The sequence below is a fragment of the Oncorhynchus keta genome, unplaced genomic scaffold (genome assembly GCF_023373465.1).
Source record: "Oncorhynchus keta strain PuntledgeMale-10-30-2019 unplaced genomic scaffold, Oket_V2 Un_contig_1367_pilon_pilon, whole genome shotgun sequence".
Lineage (NCBI taxonomy): Eukaryota > Metazoa > Chordata > Actinopteri > Salmoniformes > Salmonidae > Oncorhynchus > Oncorhynchus keta.
The window spans coordinates 7,933-18,632 of NW_026278318.1; the positions used below are offsets into that span (position 1 = coordinate 7,933).

Sequence of the window (10,700 nt, forward strand, 5' to 3'; positions counted from 1 at the left end):
GACAAGGAGAGGAGACGAGAGAAGAGGGGGGCAGGAGAGGAGACGGGAGAAGAGGGGGGCAGGAGAGGAGACGGGAGAAGAGGAGACGGGAGAAGTTGACAATGATAGGAGAGGAGACGAGAGAAGAGGAGGGAAGGAGAGAAGGTGGGAGAAGAGGAGACGGGAGAAGTTGACAATGATAGGAGAGGAGACGAGGGAAGGAGAGGAGATGGGAGAAGAGGAGACAAGGAGATGAGTTACATTAGCTACAACTAGTCCATTACGATAAGTGAGCGGAGTTGAATGTTTTCCCGGCGTGTCAGACAGGGGATCTCACTCATAATTTAGAGTGAAGGGGTATCCGACTAAAGAAAGTAAATCATCACACGTGCACCGGAAATTAACCATTATACTGTCAACTCACTATATTCACGGAAATGGCTCGATGAGTAACTTAGTTTACAACCAACGGACTAAAAACACATGTTTAGCTTGCTAACGTCAACTGGGGGAGATCTCTGGTAAGGCTATTCCATATTACTGTTATCAATAGTTCTGGAAGTGCACTTAGAGGCATGGATATATTTAACACGTCCCCACTATGCAAACTATGCAACTTTGAAACGTGCAATTTAGTTAGTTAGCCCTGGTTCAGCGCAAAGCGGGAGTAGAACAGTCACGCTTACCCTTCCTCGGCCATTGTCGATTAGCGATGGATGGGGACCTAAAATTCTGCAATATTGACCAAACATGATAGAAAAGTTATTATCCATGATGACAGGGTGACTGTGGGGAATTTTAAACAAAGGATGCTTGATCAATCCGACAGATTTTTTTTTTTTGGCGAGATCAAGAAACCCACCCTAACTCCTCTGTGACAGCGGGTAAAGAGAACGTCATTCAGTCGGCGACAATCTTTTAAGGACAGAAGGACCCGAGAAGTAGGTGGCCATTATTCTGCCTGTCTAATAAGTCGTGAATGAAGAGTTACAATACGGTGTAGTAGAGTGTTCGAACAAGGATATTAATTTGGGAAATATATTTTTAATATCGAGGACCGTGAAGAAAGCAGTGGGAACGTTGGATTACATCAAGGTGACCAGAAGCGGGTCTGTTTTGGTTAATTGTGTCTTCTTCGATGAGGTTTAATGGTGGTTGGCATCCAATAAATGTTGCATTACCGCCACCTACTGGACTGGACTACAACTCCCTTATACTTTGCTTGAAATAAATATATATAAATAAACAAATACCCTACCGTCTAACACCACACTCAAATGTTTTTACTTTTTATTATAATAATAAACAACCTATTTAGTAAAAACTCAGGCCAACAGCCTGACAGGATGGGACACCACCACTTAACACACCCAAATCAAATCAAATTTTATTTGTCACATACACATGGTTAGCAGATGTTAACGCGAGTGTAGCGAAATGCTTGTGCTTCTAGTTCCGACAATGCAGTAATAACCAACAAGTAATCTAACTAACAATTCCAAAACTACTGTCTTATACACAGTGTAAGGGGATAAAGAATATGTACATAAAGATATATGAATGAGTGATGGTACAGAGCAGCATAGGCAAGATACAGTAGATGGTATCGAGTACAGTATATACATATGAGATGAGTATGTAAACAAAGTGGCATAGTTAAAGTGGCTAGTGATACATGTATTACATAAGGATACAGTCGATGATATAGAGTACAGTATATACGTATGCACATGAGATTAATAATGTAGGGAACATTATATTAGGTAGCATTGTTTAAAGTGGCTAGTGATATATTTTACATCATTTCCCATCAATTCCCATTATTAAAGTGACTGGAGTTGAGTCAGTGTCAGTGTCAGTGTGTTGGCAGCAGCCACTCAATGTTAGTGGTGGCTGTTTAACAGTCTGATGGCCTTGAGATAGAAGCTGTTTTTCAGTCTCTCGGTCCCAGCTTTGATGCACCTGTACTGACCTCGCCTTCTGGATGATAGCGGGGTGAACAGGCAGTGGCTCGGGTGGTTGTTGTCCTTGATGATCTTTATGGCCTTCCTGTAACATCGGGTGGTGTAGGTGTCCTGGAGGGCAGGTAGTTTGCCCCCGGTGATGCGTTGTACCAGACCTCACTACCCTCTGGAGAGCCTTACGGTTGTGGGCGGAGCAGTTGCCGTACCAGGCGGTGATAGAGCCCGCCAGGATGCTCTCGATTGTGCATCTGTAGAAGTTTGTGAGTGCTTTTGGTGACAAGCCGAATTTCTTCAGCCTCCTGAGGTTGAAGAGGCGCTGCGCCTTCTTCACGATGCTGTCTGTGTGAGTGGACCAATTCAGTTTGTCTTCTGAGTCTCACAACCAAACACCTCTCTGCAGCTTTTTTATTTATTTATTTAACCTTTAGCAGCTGCCACCACAACCTCAATTTTCTGCAACTTACGTTCCATCCCTGCAGTACAGTTGATAACCAATGCTACAAATGCTAAATATCCAATCTTACTGAAACATACAGTGGGGAGAACAAGTATTTTATACACTGCCGATTTTGCAGGTTTTCCTACTTACAAGGCATGTAGAGGTCTGTAATTTTTATCATAGGTACACTTCAACTGTGAGAGACGGAATCTTAAACACAGATCTAGAAAATCACATTGTATGATTTTTAAGTAATTAATTTGCATTTTATTGCATAACATAAGTATTTGATCACCTACCAACCAGTAAGAATTCCAGCTCTCACAGACCTGTTAGTTTTTCTTTAAGAAGCCCTCCTGTTCTCCACTCATTACCTGTATTAACTGCACCTGTTTGAACTCATTACCTGTGTAAAAGACACCTGTCCACACACTCAATCAAACAGACTCCAACCTCTCCACAATGGCCAAGACCAGAGAGCTGTGTAAGGACATCAGGGGTAAAATTGTAGACCTGCACAAGGCTGGGATGGGCTACAGGACAATAGGCAAGCAGCTTGTTGAGAAGGCAACAACTGTTGGCGCAATTATTAGAAAATGGAAGAAGTTCAAGATGATGGTCAATCACCCTCAGTCTGGGGCTCCATGGAAGATCTCACCTCGTGGGGCATCAATGATCATGAGGAAGGTGAGAGATCAGCCCAGAACTACACGGCAGGACCTGGTCAATGACCTGAAGAGAGCTGGGACCACAGTCTCAAAGAAAACCATTAGTAACACACTACGCCGTCATGGATTAAAATTCTGCAGCGCACATGTAACAGTATAGACTTTACGTCCGTCCCCTCGCCCCGGCCTGGGCGCGAACCAGGGACGCTCTGCACACATCAACAGTCACCCTCGAAGCATCGTTACCCATCGCTCCACAAAAGCTGCGGCCCTTGCAGAGCAAGGGGAACCACTACTTCAAGGTCTCAGAGCAAGGGGAACCACTACTTCAAGGTCTCAGAGCGAGGGGAACCACTACTTCAAGGTCTCAGAGCGAGGGGAACCACTACTTCAAGGTCTCAGAGCGAGGGGAACCACTACTTCAAGGTCTCAGAGCGAGGGGAACCACTACTTCAAGGTCTCAGAGCGAGGGGAACCACTACTTCAAGGTCTCAGAGCAAGGGGAACCACTACTTCAAGGTCTCAGAGCGAGGGGAACCACTACTTCAAGGTCTCAGAGCGAGGGGAACCACTACTTCAAGGTCTCAGAGCAAGTGACGTCACCGATTGAAACACCACTAGCACGCACCACAGCTAACTAGCTAGCCATTTCACATCGGCTACACACGCAAGGTCCCCCTACTCAAGCCAGCGCATGTCCAGGCCCGTCTGAAGTCCTTAGCTTCGTCAGTCACAATGTTGTTGAACGCTGAAGAGCTGTAGTCAATGAACAACAGTTGGAAGTCGGACACTTAGGTTGGAGTCATTTAAACTAGTTTTTCAACCACTCTACAAATGTATTGTTAACCTCTCTAGCGTCCCACCTGGCCAACATCCAGTGAGATTGCAGAGGGCCAAATTCAAATACAGAAATACTCATTATAACAATTCAGAAAAGATACAACTATTTTACATAGGTTTAAAGATTAACTTCTTGTGAATCCTTTTGTCCAGGTGGGAAAGGGCAGTGTGGAGTGCGATTGAGATTGCATGATCTGTGGATCTGTTTGGGCGGTATGCAAATTGGAGTGGGTGTAAGGACAACAAAGTCAAGGTATTGAAGTGGGCATCACAAAGCCCTGACCTCAATCCTATAGAAAATGTGTGAGCAAAACTGAAAAAGAGTGTGCGAGCAAGGAGGCCTACAAACCTGACTCAGTTACACCAGCTCTGTCAGGAGGCCTACAAACCTGACTCAGTTACACCAGCTCTGTCAGGAGGCCTACAAACCTGACTCAGTTACACCAGCTCTGTCAATAGGCCTACAAACCTGACTCAGTTACACCAGCTCTGCCAGGAGGCATATAAACCTGACTCAGTTACACCAGCTCTGTCAGGAGGCCTACAAACCTGACTCAGTTACACCAGCTCTGTCAGGAGGCCTACAAACCTGACTCAGTTACACCAGCTCTGTCAGGAGGCCTACAAACCTGACTCAGTTACACCAGCTCTGCCAGGAGGCATATAAACCTGACTCAGTTACACCAGCTCTGTCAGGAGGCCTACAAACCTGACTCAGTTACACCAGCTCTGTCAATAGGCCTACAAACCTGACTCAGTTACACCAGCTCTGCCAGGAGGCATATAAACCTGACTCAGTTACACCAGCTCTGTCAGGAGGCCTACAAACCTGACTCAGTTACACCAGCTCTGTCAATAGGCCTACAATCCTGACTCAGTTACACCAGCTCTGCCAGGAGGCCTATAAACCTGACTCAGTTACACCAGCTCTGTCAGGAGGCCTACAATCCTGACTCAGTTACACCAGCTCTGTCAGGAGGAATGGGCCAATATTCACCCAACTCATTGTGGGAAGCTTGTGGAAGGTTACCCAAAACATTTGATCCAAGTTAAACTATTTAAAGGTAATGCTACCAAATACTAATTGAGTCTATGTAAACTTCTGACCCACTGGGAATGTGATGAAAGAAATAAAAGCTGAAATAAATCAATCTCTCTACTATTATTCTACTCTTATGCTGACATTTCACATTCTTAAAATAATGTGGTGATCCCAAAGAGGGAATTTTTACTCTGATTAAACGTAAGGAATTGTGAAAAAATGTATTTGGTGTATGTAAACTTCTGATATCAACTGTAGCAAAGGATATGAACCAAATGCTGCTACATGTGGCTCTCTTTTTGATCTCAAAACAAGCGCATCTACTCATGACCGCTCATGCTGTAAACACAGTCCAGTTCAAAGTAAATGGCACATATATGGCAATGGCCTATTCACTAGAGTACTGGCTGAGTAGTGGGTGTCAATGCAATTGAATCCTACTCTGATGTGTTCTGCCTACAACAAAATATCTTGCATAGTTCATGGTGCCTGCATCTGAGGGTCAGTCTCAGCGGAGGGAGACGGAGGGAGGGAGACAGCAGCAGACTGAGGGTCAATCTCAGCAGAGGGAGAGAGCAGCAGACTGAGGGTCAGTCTCAGCGGAGGGAGAGAGCAGCAGACTGAGGGTCAGTCTCGGCGGAGGGAGAGAGCAGCAGACTGAGGGTCAGTCTCAGCGGAGCGAGAGAGCAGCAGACTGAGGGTCCATCTCTCAACATCCCTCCTCTCTCCCTTTCCTCCACTGACACTGACCCAAAAGGGCCACCGTCTTCCAGCTGATGGCGAAACTCGAGTCGCACTAGTTCTGCCTCGTACACAAATTCATGTTGTTATTCCTATGAACAGAGAAAGTGAAATATTCCTTGATATTAAAAGAGACCCAGCGGATAATAACAACAACGCCTGAGATCACGTTCCTCCTCATTCATTACAGCTGCAGTGCTTGTTGTGGCGCTGAGTGGAAATAGGAAGAACGGCCAGATTAATGGGTTATAAAAGTGTTGAATACAAAGGGTTGACAGTCTCTGGGGCGGCAGGGTAGCTAATGGTTAGAGTGTTGACAGTCTCTCTAGTGGGGCGGAGAAGCCTAATGGATATCTTTAGAGTGTTGACAGTCTCTCTCTAGTGGGTTTTAAGGGTAGCCTAATGGTTGCTGAGTGTTGACAGTCTCTCTCTAGTGGGGCGGCAGGGTAGCCTATATCTTTAGAGTGTTGACAGTCTCTCTCTAGTGGGGCTGGCAGGGTAGCCTAATGGTTTTAAATGTGTTGACAGTCCCTGGGGCGGCAGTCTAGCCTAGTCATGGTTTTTAGAGTGTTGACAGTCTCTCTCTAGTGGGGCGGCAGGGTAGCCTAATGGTTAGAGTGTTGACAGTCTCTGGGGTGGCAGGGTAGCCTAATGGTTAGAGTGTTGACAGTCTCTCTCTAGTGGGGCGGCAGGGTAAAGCCTAATCTTTAGAGTGTTGACAGTCTCTCTCTAGTGGGTTTTAAGGGTTCTGAATCTTTAGAGTGTTGACAGTCTCTCTCTAGTGGGGTTGGCAGGGTTCTAATGGTTAGAGTGTTGACAGTCTCTCTCTAGTCAGGTTTTAAAGCCTAATGGTTAGAGTGTTGACAGTCTCTCTCTAGTCAGGTTTTAGCCTAATCTTTGCTGAGTGTTGACAGTCTCTCTCTAGTCATGGTTTTAAATGTAGCCTGAATCTTTAGAGTGTTGACAGTCTCTCTAGTGGGGCGGCAGGGTCTCTCTAGTCATGGTTTTAAATGTTCTGACATCTTTCTGTAGTGGGGCTAGTCATGGTTTTAAAGTTCTATATGGTTACTGAGTGTTGACAGTCTCTCTCTAGTGGGGTGGCAGGGTAGCCTAATGGTTTTAAATGTTCTGATATCTTTCTGTATTGGGGGGCCAGTCTAGCTCTAGTCATGGTTTTAAATGTTCTGATATCTTTCTCTAGTGACAGTCTCTCTCTAGTCATGGTTTTAAAGTTCTGATATCTTTAGATTTGTTGACAGTCTCTCTCTAGTGGGGTTTTAAATGTTCTGATAGCCTTTGCTGTAGTGTTGACAGTCTCTCTCTAGTCATGGTTTTAAATGTTCTGATATCTTTGCTGTATTGTTGACAGTCTCTCTCTAGTCATGGTTTTAAATGTTCTGATATCTTTGGTATTTGTTGACAGTCTCTCTCTCTAGTGGTTTTAAATGTTCTGATATGGTTGCTGTATTGTTGACAGTCTCTCTAGTGGGGTTTTAAATGTTCTGATATGGTTTGCTGTATTTGTTGACAGTCTCTCTCTAGTCAGGTTTTAAAGTTCTGATATCTTTACTGATTTGTTGACAGTCTCTCTCTAGTGGTTTTAAATGTTCTGATATCTTAATGGTATTTGTTGACAGTCTCTCTCTAGTCATGGTTTTAAATGTTCTGATATCTTTACTGTATTTGTTGACAGTCTCTCTCTAGTGGGGTTTTAAATGTTCTGATATCTTTGCTGTAGTGTTGACAGTCTCTCTCTAGTCATGGTTTTAAATGTTCTGATATCTTTGCTGTATTTGTTGACAGTCTCTCTCTAGTCATGGTTTTAAATGTTCTGATATCTTTACTGTATTTGTTGACAGTCTCTCTCTAGTCATGGTTTTAAATGTTCTGATATCTTTGCTGTTTGTTGACAGTCTCTCTCTAGTGGTTTTAAATGTTCTGATATCTTTGCTGTATTGTTGACAGTCTCTCTAGTCATGGTTTTAAATGTTCTGATATCTTTACTGTATTTGTTGACAGTCTCTCTCTAGTGGGGTTTTAAATGTTCTGATATCTTTGCTGGTTTGTTGACAGTCTCTCTCTAGTCATGGTTTTAAATGTTCTGATATCTTTGCTTATTTGTTGACAGTCTCTCTCTAGTGGGTTTTAAATGTTCTGATATCTTTGCTGAGTGTTGACAGTCTCTCTAGTCATGGTTTTAAATGTTCTGATATCTTTACTGAGTGTTGACAGTCTCTCTCTAGTCATGGTTTTAAATGTTCTGATATCTTTACTGTATTTGTTGACAGTCTCTCTCTAGTCATGGTTTTAAATGTTCTGATATCTTTGCTGTATTGTTGACAGTCTCTCTCTAGTCATGGTTTTAAATGTTCTGATATCTTTGCTGAGTGTTGACAGTCTCTCTCAGTCAGGTTTTAAATGCCTGATATCTTTGGTTAGAGTGTTGACAGTCTCTCTCTAGTCATGGTTTTAAATGTTCTGATATCTTTGCTGTATTTGTTGACAGTCTCTCTCTAGTCATGGTTTTAAATGTTCTGATATCTTTACTGTATTTGTTGACAGTCTCTCTCTAGTCATGGTTTTAAATGTTCTGATATCTTTGCTGTAGTGTTGACAGTCTCTCTCTAGTGGGTTTTAAATGTTCTGATATCTTTGCTGTAGTGTTGACAGTCTCTCTCTAGTGGGGTTTTAAATGTTCTGATATCTTTGCTGTATTGTTGACAGTCTCTGGGGGCGGCAGGTTTTAAAGTTCTGATATCTTTTAGAGTGTTGACAGTCTCTCTAGTGGTTTTAAATGTTCTGATATCTTTGCTGTATTTGTTGACAGTCTCTCTAGTCATGGTTTTAAATGTTCTGATATCTTTGCTGATTTGTTGACAGTCTCTCTCTAGTCATGGTTTTAAATGCGGCTGATATCTTTGCTGTATTTGTTGACAGTCTCTCTAGTCATGGTTTTAAATGTTCTGATATCTTTGCTGTAGTGTTGACAGTCTCTCTCTAGTCATGGTTTTAAATGTTCTGATATCTTTACTGTAGTGTTGACAGTCTCTCTCTAGTGGGGGTTAAATGTTCTGATATCTTTGGTGTAGAGTGTTGACAGTCTCTCTCTAGTCATGGTTTTAAATGTTCTGAATGGTTAGAGTGTTGACAGTCTCTCTCTAGTCAGGGTAGCCTAATTTAAATGTTCTGATATCTCTCTGTAGTTGGGCTAGTCATGGTTTTAAATGTTCTGATATCTTTGCTTAGAGTGTTGACAGTCTCTCTAGTCATGGTTTTAAATGTTCTGATATCTTTGCTGTAGTGTTGACAGTCTCTCTCTAGTCATGGTTTTAAATGTTCTGATATCTTTGCTGTAGTGTTGACAGTCTCTCTCTAGTCATGGTTTTAAATGTTCTGATATCTTTGCTGTATTGTTGACAGTCTCTCTCTAGTCATGGTTTTAAATGTTCTGATATCTTTACTGTATTTGTTGACAGTCTCTCTCTAGTCAGGTTTTAAATGTTCTGATATCTTTGCTGTAGTGTTGACAGTCTCTCTCTAGTCATGGTTTTAAATGTTCTGATATCTTTGCTGTATTGTTGACAGTCTCTCTCTAGTGGGGGTTTCAAATGTTCTGATATCTTTGCTGTATTGTTGACAGTCTCTCTCTAGTCATGGTTTTAAATGTTCTGATATCTTTGCTGTATTTGTTGACAGTCTCTCTCTAGTCATGGTTTTAAATGTTCTGATAGCCTGTGGTTAGAGTGTTGACAGTCTCTCTCTAGTCATGGTTTTAAATGTTCTATATCTTTGCTGTATTTGTTGACAGTCTCTCTCTAGTCATGGTTTTAAATGTTCTAATGCTGTAGAGTGTTGACAGTCTCTCTCTAGTCATGGTTTTAAATGTTCTGATATCTTTACTGTATTTGTTGACAGTCTCTCTCTAGTCATGGTTTTAAATGTTCTGATATCTTTGCTGTATTTGTTGACAGTCTCTCTCTAGTCATGGTTTTAAATGTTCTGATATCTTTTTGCTGTATTTGTTGACAGTCTCTCTCTAGTCATGGTTTTAAATGTTCTGATATCTTTGCTGAGTGTTGACAGTCTCTCTCTAGTCATGGTTTTAAATGTTCTGATATCTTGGCTGTATTTGTTGACAGTCTCTCTCTAGTCATGGTTTTAGGTTCTGATATCTTTGCTGTATTTGTTGACAGTCTCTCTCTAGTCATGGTTTTAAATGTTCTGATATCTTTGCTGTATTTGTTGACAGTCTCTCTCTAGTCATGGTTTTAAATGTTCTGATATCTTTACTGTATTTGTTGACAGTCTCTCTAGTCATGGTTTTAAATGTTCTGATATCTTTGCTGTATTTGTTGACAGTCTCTCTCTAGTCATGGTTTTAAATGTTCTGATATCTTTGCTGTATTTGTTGACAGTCTCTCTCTAGTCATGGTTTTAAATGTTCTGATATCTTTGCTGTATTTGTTGACAGTCTCTCTCTAGTCATGGTTTTAAATGTTCTGATATCTTTGCTGTATTTGTTGACAGTCTCTCTCTAGTCATGGTTTTAAATGTTCTGATATCTTTGCTGTATTTGTTGACAGTCTCTCTAGTCATGGTTTTAAATGTTCTGATATCTTTGCTGTTAGAGTGTTGACAGTCTCTCTCTAGTCATGGTTTTAAATGTTCTGATATCTTTGCTGTATTGTTGACAGTCTCTCTCTAGTCATGGTTTTAAATGTTAGCCTAATCTTTGCTGTATTGTTGACAGTCTCTCTCTAGTCATGGTTTTAAATGTTCTGATATCTTTGCTGTATTTGTTGACAGTCTCTCTAGTCATGGTTTTAAATGTTCTGATATCTTTGCTGTATTGTTGACAGTCTCTCTCTAGTCATGGTTTTAAATGTTCTGATATCTTTGCTGATTTGTTGACAGTCTCTCTCTAGTCATGGTTTTAAATGTTCTGATATGGTTAGAGTTGTTGACAGTCTCTCTCTAGTCATGGTTTTAAATGTTCTGATATCTTTACTGTAGTGTTGACAGTCTCT

At 41.8% G+C, this 10,700-nt stretch overlaps 1 long non-coding RNA gene and 1 other non-coding gene across 2 annotated transcripts; one reads left to right on the top strand and one right to left on the bottom strand.

Moving 5' to 3' along the window:
- Positions 1-293: 293 nt before the first annotated feature.
- Positions 294-371, bottom strand: LOC127918197 (small nucleolar RNA SNORD101). Its single transcript, XR_008099426.1, has one exon. It is a non-coding gene; the product is annotated as a small nucleolar RNA SNORD101 (small nucleolar RNA).
- A 7,525-nt stretch (positions 372-7,896) lies between these two features.
- LOC127918196 (uncharacterized) lies at positions 7,897-10,281 on the top strand. Its single transcript, XR_008099424.1, has 3 exons — positions 7,897-8,008; positions 9,524-9,669; positions 9,836-10,281. It is a non-coding gene; the product is annotated as an uncharacterized LOC127918196 (long non-coding RNA).
- The last annotated feature ends 419 nt before the right edge of the window (positions 10,282-10,700 follow it).